This window comes from Anopheles stephensi, chromosome 3 (genome assembly GCF_013141755.1).
Source record: "Anopheles stephensi strain Indian chromosome 3, UCI_ANSTEP_V1.0, whole genome shotgun sequence".
NCBI classification, from domain to species: domain Eukaryota; kingdom Metazoa; phylum Arthropoda; class Insecta; order Diptera; family Culicidae; genus Anopheles; species Anopheles stephensi.
Genome location: NC_050203.1, coordinates 16,539,069 through 16,551,365, shown reverse-complemented (window position 1 = coordinate 16,551,365; position 12,297 = coordinate 16,539,069). Strand labels below are relative to the sequence as shown.

The following is a 12,297-nucleotide window of genomic DNA, read 5'->3' as shown; positions in this document are numbered from 1 at the left end:
ATGCACCCGACTAGCGGTACAGGACCAGGGCACCGATCGTGGGCAGTTTGTGGGCTTTTATTTTTGGCTTCAGAAAGGGAAACGAATTTCACTTCATTTCCGAAATGCGATCATCGATGCGGTCCTGTGCTGATCCTTGGGTGGGTTGTGTGACAATACGGAGGAATGTGACCTTTTTTTTTGCTTTGCTTTACGTGCGCACCGAATACTCGCCTCCTCGCCGTAAGGGTAAGGAACGAGAATACACAAAATAAATGTTGTTGGTTCGCTGTTAATGCTGTTTTGTCTGGGCGACACTGGGGCGGAGCGGAAGGGCGACAGAAGGAAACTGGATCGTTACAATAAAAAAGAGAGTAATGATCATGGCGTTGCAAAACAACAAAAGCATTACGGTTCTGTTCAGCCCACGTCTGGATGGGTGGAATGAAAACCACCACCAACCGGGGTAGTAAAAAATTCGTGTCGTAAATAATATTGGATAAATACTTTAAATTTTTAATATTACGAAGGAATGAAAGTTTTTTTTTTTTAATATTTCATAAATATAATTGGAGCTTGTTTCGTAAGGAAGAATCTTAAAGTAACGGATTTTTTTCATTTTTAAATCTAAAATCTAAGCGTTAGATCAAGCCTGTTTTATCCACGCAGATTATTTAACGATATAGCTACTTTCTAATTAAATTTTAACTACAATTTAATTTTAATCTTCGTTTTGCGAGATGTAAAATGATTCACTGAACTAATAAATATTTCTCAACACCAATACCGAGCATGCAACATCTGCCGCTCAGCTTTACGGCAGCAGAAAATCAATCGTTCGAATCGTTGCCCACAGGATTTTACCTCCCAAACAACCCAAACTAACCCACTCGTAAATTCAACCTCATTGAAAAATTCCTTCCCACTGCCAAAATGGAACGCAAACAGACCACACCGCACCGAGCCGAAACCGGACGCAAACATCACTCGCCGAGTAATGGCCAGAAAACCAGCGTTCTAATTATACCCTTCAAGACCATCCATTGCGAGCTTGTGCCGTTTTTTGCCGTGCTAATCCCTTCTTCCCTAAGCCGCCCGTTTTTTCGGCATTTTCTTCCACTCACTTGGTCACTCAGCCACACACATTGGTTCGGTCGCTAGAAACATGTTTTCCATGTAAACACAGACACACAAGCACGCTCTAGCGATTGCATCAGAACGGGCGAACGGCGGGATCATTTTTCCGTTCGACTCAAATAAACATCCTTACAGTGCGGACCCAGAGGACAGAGCACGGTTGTCTTGGCGCGCGAAATACGCTCCATTGCGCGTGTCATCTGCGCACGGTGGTATCGGTGGCACTCAGCTGCTCACAATAGAGAACGATCGGTTGACTCGCGTCCGCCACGGTCAATTGGCAGTGGGATCGATTTTCCTATCGAACTACGAACGCGAGGGAAATGGGGATGTTGTTTTTCCAACCCGTTCTCAAGAGCGGTGGTGATCTGTTTGTTATGTAAGTCGATATACAGATAAAGCGAGATCAACAACTCGTGGGATCTATTTTAGAGCACTCCTGTTTGGGTTGGACATCTTTGTATCGGATGACGATTCATGCAACAGATCTCCTCAATAACACCATAATTAGCCCACTATGACTTTCGTTAAACCGTGGTCCTTAAACGACAGTGATCGTCAAGAGTCACTATAGCCCACTGTCGCAAGTGGTGGGTGTTGAGAAACAAAGCACCGCCGATGACATCCGGCTCGTTTTACAGTGGCCAGCGATCGTGGTTCAAGGGCAGAAGCCTTCCCTCTTCATCATCTCGACAAACAATGACTGCATGCTCGAGAGTCAGATGCACTCTCGATCACAAATCCCGATCGGGGCTTTTGCCAGCTAAAAAGTGAAAGCGATCCCAGAACCATGTTGCAGCGAAGAAAGGAAAAGTAAAACGCGCCAATTTAGTCACCAAGATCACCGAGCCATGCATCAATCTTCTCGACCGTTCCTTACAAACACACACCCAGGGCCGTAACAACGTAATCCAACTTAAGACGTTCTCCGGCAAGACATTCTTGATGGTTCGAAAGGCAGCATTACTTTAGGACGGAGCAGCATGCCATTAACCGTGACGTGCGGGATGAGTTTACATATGATTTCCCTTTTTTTAATGTTTATTTGCTAAACTTGCGTCAGTGTGACGCAAAAGAAGCGGAGAGAGCCGAACAAAAAAAAAAACATCTTCAGAAGTGATCTCCATTTCTTGCGTAAGGTATCGCGCAAAGATGAATATTCCGGGTCCGGGTGTCTCAAAGGATTGATTTTTTCTTCAAATGTAACGCGGCTCCGGGCTTCGGAGAGACATTGGGAAAGCATTTCCAAATGGAATCCACAATCGATTCCGATGTTGATCGCTTACTCAACAGGTTCGCGGAACGATGGTGAATCACTTGAGTTGACCCAGTTTCCGATCTCGGACTCACGCGTACGATCATAAAGGTTGGTGAAGCTGTAACTGTCCGGTCTGTTTAGACTGCGGCCGAGTAAAAACAGATTATTTACATCAATCTATGCCCTGTGCGGGAGAAAACCCGGGAGAGTGTGCGAGAGCTCGGAAAACATTACAGAAGCTGAGCATAACTATTGCTTGGTGGCGAGATAAAAAAGCAGACTAGTTTCGAAACTGTGTTTTTCCAACAGATCAATGTCACTTGCGATCGTCCCATCCACGCCAACGCTCAAAGTTAATTAAATTTGGCAAATCGCACTGGACTGTTGGACAGAAAATGCCCTCAGCAGCTCATGTTGATGTATCATTTCCGTTCTCAATCGACGGCAGCTTGGCTCCGGTCCATTCATGCCGCCACTGCTCTCATTCAAGCCCGTAGATTAATGGGTGACTGTTGAGTGCGGTTAGGTTGCGCGCACCACACCACAACCATCGGCCTTTTTTCCAATAAGATGTCAAATCTAATTAGCATACGGAATTGAACATTGCAAAATGATTGCAGGCGCGGTGTATTAATCGCCCGGGCTACATGTGCCATCTCCCATTCATAAACATCACGTGGATCGTAATGTGAGGTTCGGTTAGCACTGCACTTACCTTATGGGTTATGTAGATGCAACGAAATGCTGAAAGTAAAAAAAAAACATAAACATTTATTAGACTCTTTTACTATTTATAATGTTTCTATTAATAGTATGTCGTTGATGGTTGAATTTCCTGTTCGGTTATCTACAGCTGTTGCTTTGTCCGTTTTTATGAGTCAGAAATTCAACGGAATCGATTTTCTGCGGTAAACAGACTATCGATAGCTTGTGATAAGAGAGATTATGGTATTGACCTGTTTCACTGTGCCTTTCCCTGACGTTGTATGTGCTTACGACAGTCTATGGTATTGATCGTAGGGTGGCAAGTTTTATATTGCAATGCGCTTTACAGTGTTCCTCAGATGTGTTTCACTGCCTCCAACAATGTGCTGTTCCATGATACAACAGTAATAAAATATAAATTGCCGGGATTGTTTATGGAGGTGATCCGGTGGTCGATGCGATGGCTGTGCCGGTCCTAACACGGCAGGACCGGGGTTCAATTCCCATCCATGACCGACTCCCCGTACGCAAAGTTGACTACTTTGCTACGGGGTAAATGAAGATGATGAATGATGAATCCACGGATAAAGTTAAATGACCAGAAATCAAATAATAAGCTAGGAAAACTCTTAGTTAGAGATCTTAAATGAGAACTTACAAGATCTCATTTAGTGCAGGCTTCATCTAAACCACAACTAAGGCCAATGAAGGGTCATCACTTGGCAAGACGTACGTACCATCCAGCAATGCGCAAACACAATTAATGGGCGCAAGCAGTATTTATCGAGGGCTCTAAACATTCCGCGCCTACCACTATCGACCGAGCAAATAGTAGCCTCGGTCAGAATGCTGACGAATGACTTATCTTATCGCCCGAACCGAACCAGGCCGGACCGAACAGCAAAGGCCAGGACAGTCACGTCGCTCTGTGTCGCTTGGGCAGCAAAAACATGTAACTGGTACGTGGAACTGGATGAGTTAACAGCGCCCGTTTGTTCGTTACCGGACCTGTCCTGACCAGGCGTGTGTGATGTTATGGGGGTTTTCCAGCTGCCCAACTGTCATTGGGTGGTGCGTGGAGAAGCTTGCCATTTCCGGGACACGCACCGAAGCGTTGCGATAAGGGAGGGTTTTAAATTTCCTTAAATAAATAGCTTGCCAACATGAAAACGATATTTTTAAAAATAAAACATGCTTTTACGATGCCCATCAAGAGACAAAAAAACGCACACATCAGTATGCTATTAGATGTATGCAAATGAAAACGATCAATCATCAACGAGAAAGCACTCGCAATAAGACGTTCATCACATCGGAAGATCCGATCGGAAAGAATAACTCTAAATCCACCGTACACTGTGGCCGTCTACTGCCGTCTGGTGCCGTTTGCCGCTTTAGTTTAGTTACCGCATGGGTACACCACGGCTAGCTAAAATTAGTTTGAACCGTTCCGTTTTTCCTGACGCACCCGTGAAAAACTCGATCGTTGTCGCTAAAGTATGCTGCTGGGTGGGGGGAATACTGGCAAAAATAAAACGACAGCGGGATGACAAAACTGAAACGCTGTTTTTTTTGCACCAAAGAAGCACAGAAAGAGGTGGATTCTGCCGAAGAAGAAAAACTGTCATTCCTTCTGTCCTTTTCCATCTCTGTGCGCGTGACGTGGCGCGTGACCTCAAAGGGCCTCTCAAAGGATCAACTGTACTTGGCGCAAGCGCCTATCCTTTTGCAAGCGCACCTCATCTCATCTCAACCCAGGGAAAATCACTTTTCCTCACCGCCCACCGAGACTGAGCAGAAAAGGTTGAGACCTCTTCCAACTGGCCGAAAATATGCTGGCGGACATTATTTTTAAACGCAATAACGCGTGGGCCACTAGCAACCGCGCGTCGGAAGGGCAGCCGAAAAATTATAAATAATGCTTACCTTTCGGCGTTACAACATCTTCCGACCGAGATTGAAATAGGTTAGGGTTATGGGTTTATTTGTTAGGGTAACCGTGCCAGGATGCCATTGAGGGAAACGAGGTAAGATGGCGTAACAGCGAGAGAAGAAAAAAAGAGTCAGCGTTCTGTCTCTGACGAAGGTTGGAGCTCATGATGGATGCGACTGTGTGGTTGGGCGTTTGGTTTGAATTTTTAAGACGGTGGTGAAGTTTTTCCCCCGCCTTTTTTTGTAGGTCAGGATGGTGCCAGCGAGCGTGAAAAGGTGGATGTCCACATACAAACACCCATGTCAAGGCTTGTGGCTTAAGAATGTTTGCGTTGCGGACGGTTCTGGGTGATGACAAACGTCTCGCCGATCGTCTTGAGAGAATTATGCGTTGACTTAAGCGATGAGATAAAATCAAACAGAAGAGTGGCTTGTTTTCGTAAGATTTTATTGAGAACAGCGAAAAAACATTTGCTGATGCTGATTTTATTCAATTCAAACATTCTCTTCAGGCTTGTTATTTGTAATTTTCTCGACAGGAAAGGCCTCATTTCGTTCGGTAAAGACCTTCCGAATTGGGATCAAGATAAGAAAGCTATTTTTAACCGAACTTTGTTTGTCAACTAACCCTCCCCCGGCAGGAGAGTCCTTCAAGAAACATTTCATTCAGCATTCCTTCGCACAGTAATAATTTCATTTCAGACATCCTAAGAAAGCACCCGAGAAGCAATCAGCTCGTAATGATGCGGCGAGTTGAGCTAATTTTCCATCCCCCGGACATGCGGAATGGCGGATGCTAAATTCGTTCGTTCACATTCATGCAAAAGAACATCCAGTGCCGGTTTTCTTGCGAGGCTCACACAAACACACGGACGCATTTGAGGGAGGGGGCCGGGTGTGTAAAGGTGTGAAACGATTCGGTTTAAACTTGAAATTCCACCGGTTCGGTTGGGTCGGCGGAATGGTACGGAATGGTAGTCGCCCGCGACCTTCACGGGATGAAAACCGGCTCCGTACGGCGCTTGTGGTGAGGCGAGAGGGAAAGGTGGAAGTGGTGAAGTGGGTTGTGTTGGACGGGGTGCAAGCGTTTGAAAAATATGTATTTTTGCCTGTCTGGCGATCGTTTGTTGATTGATCTTTTTTCGCGAGATTGCAAAATTGCGGCGCGCGCGCGCCCGTGCTTGTAACATATGTGTTTGTTACTCCCGGTCGTAAGTGTGTGTAAGAATTTGGTACCCTCACAGTAGTGCATGAGTCATCAGGTTGGAAGTAGTGCGTTGTGTGCGTTTTGTTGGAAGTCGACATTGTTGTGATGACATTCATCTTTCAGCAGAGAGCCATAGTTTTGGTTGTGTTTTTTTGGAATAACTTATAATTTTGTATTCTTCCGACCAAGGATTCCTTCATGAAAGGAAACCTTTTAAGAATTGTAAGGTGTTTGTTTCCATTCGGGAAGCTTCCAAACTCTGAGACTTTTATTATAAATGTTAAATTCAACTCTGATTCCTTAAAAGCTAATTCTTAGTGAGCTCCAAAGATATAAGGATCGCTCCTGAGTTATCGTACTTAGGGTTAGTCCCATCAAAATTCTCAGAAGCGGCATCAAGAGCGATTCTATGAGGCTGAGGTGGTTCCGTTCTTCGCGCGACAATCTCTTCTATCTACTTATCTCTGGTCATGTTGTTACATGAGGATCTTTGACAAATTCAACTTCAATTTATGTCATTAACAATCTTAAAATTTTCCAACAGCAAGAGACAAATGTCTCTTCATCGAAAGAATTGTAATATTGAGTATAGCTCAAGCTAGCTTAGTAGTCGTCCTTGAGCACTAAAGAACTATCGTTCAGCTACTTCAAGAAAGCTATAGCTATGCTAATTGCCAAGTAGCAACTTATGAGCATAAACTTTGGCTAATTATTGTGAAGAGTGCCCAGCTCTAAGTAGTATTTTCAGTCTAGAGCTAAGATGCTCAGTGGCCCACAGTTTGTTCCTCAAAGGTTGAAAGCATTCTAAGGCACTTCGGGTACAAATAAAAAGTTTTCCCTGTAGCATCCTAAATTGAAAATGATTCGTGTTCGTTGATCTTCCAATGACAAAGTTCAACTTGAACTCATTAGGTGGTGTTTGATCAAGGGATAGGTTTAAGCAACAGTTTAAAGAGACTTTGAGACATAAAACATCAGCCATTTCTCGTGTTTGCATGAAAGTTTCCTTATCTAAAATTACAAAAACGTACTTAGTTTACATTTAAACTAAACTTTTCTTGTGAGATTTTCGTGATAATTGATGATTGATCACATTTTCGTAGTATATCTTGAAGACTTCTCAGAAAAGATTCAGGACATCGAACATTTGCTTTAATGCAAACATCAGCTTTACTGTAATTCTTGACACTACTAAACAAGTTCCAAAAACCCTAGCTAAACCACATTTTAACCAAACCATATAAAGCTACTCGTTGTTTTGTTAGTCTCGGGGAAGCTTGCGGCTCTTACACCTAATTCAATCGCATTCGCTCTTTCCTCATCCAGCATCATTAGTACGGCGTATGTCGGTACCGCGGATAATGAACGATTGAACGGACCTGCTATGCGTGGGTGTTTGAACAGCTGCGTCCCTGCCTCCTTTCAACCCCCTTTAACACCCCTCCCTCCCCCCCCACTCGCTACATCCCTCCAAAAAAACACATGCGCAATGCATTTCGTGTGGTAGTGACTAAACCAAGAGTGGTGAAACGAAGAACAGACCAAGAGAGAAAAAAACAAGCGCCTAAAAGGAATCAGCTCAAACGAAAGTGGGTTTATGAGTGTGTGTGTTGCGAGAATCTAGAAACGAACCGCGATGCTGTGTATTTGTGCGAGCCAAAGGGTGTTTGTTGCGAATTTATGCTCACACGGCAACCACTAACCACCGAATCCGCTAAATATACGCTTCACTTTCGTACGCCGAACCGGCGGTACGGTTCTATTTTCTTCTCGCCCGCTCCGAACCTCACTCAGCTTGTCTATCCCACTTCCCTGCCCCTGGGTGGGGTTGTAACAACCCCAACGAGCCATCTTCGGTGGATGTTGCTTGTTTTCGCTTTTCAAATCGAACGTACGAAAACCTGCGAAAGATCGGCTAGGCTTCCTTTTTGGTAGGGAAGCATCTTCTACCACTACCCTAGACAAGCGACACCTTCGATAAGCGTGTCCCCAAACCTCCTTTCCTTCCCTTCCCTTCCACTCGTCTCACCATGCAGTCCCACCTGTGCCCGTGTGGCGTCGCGTTTTGAGACAACATTTAATTTTAACGCACCCCAACCGTTCTGGACCGATCGACCGTTTGTTGGGAGAGAAGACAACTCATTAAACTGGTTTCCTCCCCACCCGCGTGTGTGTGTGTGTGTGTGTGTGTGTGTTGGTGCGGTGTGCACCTTTTTTTTTGCTAGCCTCAGCCATCGGCGTAACGGCGTAGCAGCAGCGCAACCAAGTCCTTCGCGAATTCTGTGCGTATATGCTGACCGCGCGTGCGCAAATGCGTTTCGAGGGATTAAGGTTGTTCTGGGCTGTGGTTTCTTTGCCTGCATCATGCTCTCCGCTGGTTCCATTTTCATTTTGTGCTTCATCTTCACGTGCTCTTGCCGTAGTCGTAAGGGGTCAACGAAATCGGCAGACACCCGCAGCAGAGGATTCAGTTTTTGGAGGCAATTTAAATCAAGTCCCCGTTGAGCGCTTCCCGACCCCGTACCGGTAAAGCTTTCTGCATAGGTGTCACACACACACACACACACACACACACACACACACACACAGCTATTGGCGCCCGCATGCTATCGTACCATAAATTTTGCGGATGCGGTTCCCCGCACACTCTGGAGTTTTATTTTGCAGGCATTTTTGCTTCACTCGCCAGACTCACCCCAAAAAAAAAAGCTGACAATCGGCGAACTCTCTAAGCGGATCAGTAAAAGGGGGGTTGAAGGATGCAACTTGGATGGGAAAAGAGCTCTGAATGCTTCAAAAGTTTATTCAACTCCATAACAAAGTTCAACCTTGATGCGCAATAAGGCTTCAAGGTGGAAATTGTAATGTGATAACGAAAAGGAATAAATAAATTAGCACACACAAAAAAACAACCGCGTGATCCTCGCATTCTAAGGTGCGAACAACCGATTGTTGTTTCTCTGTTTGTGTGTATTGGCTCAAGCCACGGTGAAGATGAGCAAGAAAAGTAGCAGTAGGAAAAATGGTGCTGATCCTCCCCGTATCTTCTTGGCTCTGTAGCCATCCTTCGCTGGTGTTTTCGCATCTGGTCGCCTTTTTTACTTCTCTCTCTTGCTCCCTCTCTCTCTTGCTCCCTCTCTCTCTCTCTCTCTCTCTCTCTCTCTCTCTCGTTTAAAGAGACAGATGAAGCGGATTTTGCATGCAAAGCTTAAAAAAAAACGACCCACCCCGTTTACGGTGGAGAGCATGCTGGGACGATCGGGTCGTATTTTTAGTACTTCATCGTAGGATGTGTTTGGTCGCCCTCGAACAATTTTTCCTTTTTTTCCCTTGCTACTTTTCTTCGTCTTCTTACTCAACATGTCCCACCACACCCTCGACCCAGCATTTCCACCCATCCCCCTCAGCTTGATGAGTAAAGATTGTTGTCCTGCCTGATTCGCGTTCATTTCACACCTTCCCGGTGTGAACTCGTTTTTAAATGGACTCACCTTTGCAAAGGAAAGATTGAAGACCGATTCGCACGGAAGAGCGTCCTGGACTTTGTTTTTCGCTAGGAAAAGGATTGCTGCTTGCTAGGTGTACAAGAGAAAGGGATTTTCTCCACCACCCAAACGTGACCGCCTTTTGTCGATTCACTAGCGCTGCTGAATGAGATGCAACACAATTAAGCTATCCTTCGGCTTACGCAAACACACACAAACAGAAACACAGACACTAATGCACTGGCACACTAGGTATGTGATTTAAATTTTCACTTGTTTATTGCAGAACGTGGATGTAGAAATGCCTGCCCGGTTAAACACGTTGGACTTGGTTCAACTTTTTTAATCCTGTCAAAATAAGGCAAAGGATTGTTGTTAAGGATTAGAGCACTGCGTCACTGCACTTCAATCACTTAAGCTTTTCACCTTATAATTTAACCGTTTCAGTAGGATTTGTTCACTATTTTTAAGTAATATTCAAAGTTGGTTACAGCTTTTCACTGCCGAAACACTCTTCGAGAACACTCCCAAACGTCACCAAACGTTTCTTTTTCTGGCAGACGACGGTTTTTTTTTGAGAGCAGGTCAGTGAAATGAGTGTAGCAAAAAAAAAACAACCCAACTCTCCACCTCACATTGGTCCCACGCAAACCTCACTTGAAGCTTTTGCGCCCGAACGGAACCGGAAGGACCGAAGGGTGGTGCCGGTTGGGGGGGGGGGGGGGGGGAAGCGGAGACGAGCGTGAAGTGATAGTGCGAGGTCAGGGAAAATGCGGATTTTTCCTCACGAGCGGGTAGAACCCGAAACGGGAAGAAGCTATAACGATCACGCACGCACACACACATGCATTCACTGGCACACAAACAAATACGCGATACAAATGATCGCGCGAGGCAAAATAACAGCTCGAAACCCCAATCCAACCCAAGGTGTTGGATGTAAAGCGCGAACGGAATGAACAAAAATGTTTGCTGATTTTTATTTTTAGATTTTTACCGAAAATTCTACCACGACCGTGTGTGTGCGTGTGTGTGCACGATGGTGGAAACGAGCCACGTGACGTAACGTGGAAAAGCGCGAGGATCGCGAAGGAGAAAAGTCGGCACCAACCGACCTCGTGGAGCTAAACGGTGATCGCAAAAGGAAAAGTATATCCCCGGGAGATAAAAAAGTTGGATAAGCCCTCGCGTTTGTCTGATAAAGTCGATCTATGAAAACGATAAAATGTGTGGAAAATTGATTCAAACTAGCACGCGAATTTTCTGTCATAAGTTCACTTCATTCATCTACACCATGCGGTTCAATATCCGGATTTAGATCCCGCCAGATCAGCACACCAGCTAAAACCACCGGGCTTTAGCATCCGTTGTTCCTCCTTCAACGTTTGCTGCATGAATCACACTTTTGGTCACGGGCACCGGAAGTTGAGCCTTTAAACGCTTAACTTCAAAGCATTTTTAACGCAAAAACACCGGCTACACCAACAATCTTTCTCCTTTCCAATTTTTTTTTTCCTTCGAACACCTTGCGTTGCGATAGAAGGTACCAGGGTGCACGAGTCACTTTGCACACTCTCGCAGAACAACTTGCCTATTGCCCCGAGAATAACACCGACTTGCTCGAAGGAACTTAACCAACAGACACCGTCGTCGAAACCACCTAGCGAAAACGAAACTGAATCCGGTGTATGAGTGGTGTGAGTGGTGTATGAGTGCCCACACCGGCACAGGAGATCACTGTGAGTGAGAGAGTGTCGGTTGTGTTGTCCAACAGTGGGGGTGACTTTTGCCCATTGGTAGCTGCTATCAGCAGCCTTGCTCTTTCTTGCTGTGTTGTATAGTTTTGCTATGCGTAGCGTCCGTTATCTTAAACGCCGAGTGCCGTTGGGGTGCATTTGAAGAATGCTTGTTAAACTATGATTGTTAGAGTTAATGTTTTCTTTAATAAATAAAATAACAATTGGGATAACATCGGCAATATTTATATGTATTTTATAGTAGATAATTTAATTTCAAACTGTTTAAAAAATCAATAAAAAAATTAATAATTTTTGTAACAATAACAAATGCTCAAACGATTTGTTTTCTGTACAATTTAAAATAAAAAAAACATTTTTTTAATATAAAAATAAAACTTTTGATCATTCTTTTTGAGCGTGTGAATTTCGTGTCTGCTCAGCTTAATGGTGCGAAAGGGATAGCTTATTTTCTCGCCGTGAGCTAGTGAGCAACCGATGCGGTGAGTGAGTTACTCACCAAGAAATATCGAAGAGAGATGAGTACGATCGTTCGGGGTGAGACGGTAAACTGATGATCGTGATAAAAATAAAACAAATAGTACGATGATCACGATTTTATATAAACAGAAAAAAGAAACACAGAAAAAGAAAAAACACAGAAAAAAAACAAAGAACATAGAAAAAAAAACACAGTTCGTCATCGTGTGTTCAGACAATATTTTAGAGCATTAATATCTGTGCTGATCAGGATCGTCATGTTTCAAGGTCATCGTGATACAGCATCATCTATTCGCTGCATGTAATTGACGATCGTGAGGTGTTGTTTCGGCGACAGCAAAGTAAATTATTATATTT

General features: G+C 44.4%; 1 protein-coding gene across 10 annotated transcripts in view; it reads right to left on the bottom strand.

Moving 5' to 3' along the window:
- Positions 1 to 11,344, bottom strand: part of LOC118512675 (PDZ and LIM domain protein Zasp-like) — a 45,553-nt gene extending 34,209 nt beyond the window's left edge. For 4 of the 10 annotated variants that reach the window (XM_036057445.1, XM_036057443.1, XM_036057447.1 and 1 more), the window contains exons 1-3: positions 11,229 to 11,344; positions 9,710 to 10,051; positions 3,090 to 3,118 (exon numbers count right to left, since the gene is read on the bottom strand). The gene's annotated coding sequence lies outside the window, so the exon portion shown is untranslated. Of the gene's footprint in view, positions 1 to 3,089; positions 3,119 to 9,709; positions 10,052 to 10,700; positions 10,929 to 11,228 lie in introns of those variants that run through there. The other 6 variants (XM_036057449.1, XM_036057450.1, XM_036057448.1 and 3 more) reach the window with 3 other exon arrangements.
- Between the last annotated feature and the right edge of the window lie 953 nt (positions 11,345 to 12,297).